The sequence below is a fragment of the Salvelinus sp. IW2-2015 genome, unplaced genomic scaffold (assembly GCF_002910315.2).
Source record: "Salvelinus sp. IW2-2015 unplaced genomic scaffold, ASM291031v2 Un_scaffold3771, whole genome shotgun sequence".
NCBI lineage: Eukaryota > Metazoa > Chordata > Actinopteri > Salmoniformes > Salmonidae > Salvelinus > Salvelinus sp. IW2-2015.
This window is the reverse complement of record NW_019945045.1, coordinates 1,891-2,862: the sequence shown is the minus strand read 5'-3', so window position 1 is coordinate 2,862 and position 972 is coordinate 1,891. Positions and strand designations below refer to the sequence as shown.

Sequence of the window (972 nt, the reverse complement as noted above, 5' to 3'; positions counted from 1 at the left end):
CCCACCCCCACCCCCCACCCACCACCACACACACACTAATGAATCACACAAGGTCTCTGGACTGTCTCTGCCCTGTTCCAGGTCTCTTATGAAGAAAACGATTTGATCTCAAGGAAACTAGCCTGGATAAATAGATAAAGGTTGTATAGTGAAGAGGTGTAGGGTTCCCTTGAAATACAGACCCTGGTCAGTTAGGCATTTCCCACTAATGATTAACGTTAGGTTAGGTTTAGGAAACTGATCCTAGATATGTATCTACAGAAACTCCACCCGGAGCTAAAGAAGACCTGTCTTACCTAGCCGATACTCCATGCTCACCACCACAGTGTGAGTGAAGTTACTGATGAACCTCCCATCGTACAGGGGCTTGGAGGCTGAGCCAGCAATGAAATCCCCCCCGTGGATCCACACCATCACTGGCAGGGTTGTCAGTAAAGGGGAACTGAAGTTCACATCCAGAGGTACAAATATGTTGAGGTAGAGGCAGTTCTCACTCACCTATGGGACGATCACATTTCATTTCAGAAACCAAATATTCACATTTCAGACACCATTTCACACGCAAATAATCATACCATATTTGGTAAAGAGAGGAAGTCCAGTGGCAGGTCAGAGGGACTATATCAATCAAGACGAAACTGGTTCCACATTCTACTTATTTTCTCAGATTAAACATCCAATCTCTATACAGTTTTCTGTTCCCAAAACGTTTCTTMTTTTTGTAGATTGACTTCCTAAACTTCCTAGAAAAGTAACAGAAATATGCAAATTAACACTAAAATGCACCAATAATATATTTCTAGCTCGCGCTTGGCTCCACCCACCTCCTTGATTGAGTGCTCACAGTGTGAAAATGATTCCCATGTAAAAGCCCCATGTGAACGATCTTGGGTTTAACAATAAGAATCTTTGGTTCTTACAGTGGCCTGTGTGGATACMGTGGATACTCGTGACACCAATTTGGCCAATTGG

The 972-nt window shown here is 43.4% G+C and overlaps 1 pseudogene; it reads right to left on the bottom strand.

The window, feature by feature from the left end:
- The window catches only part of LOC112076468 (crystal protein-like), a 13,715-nt pseudogene extending 13,217 nt beyond the window's left edge, over positions 1–498 (bottom strand).
- Between the last annotated feature and the right edge of the window lie 474 nt (positions 499–972).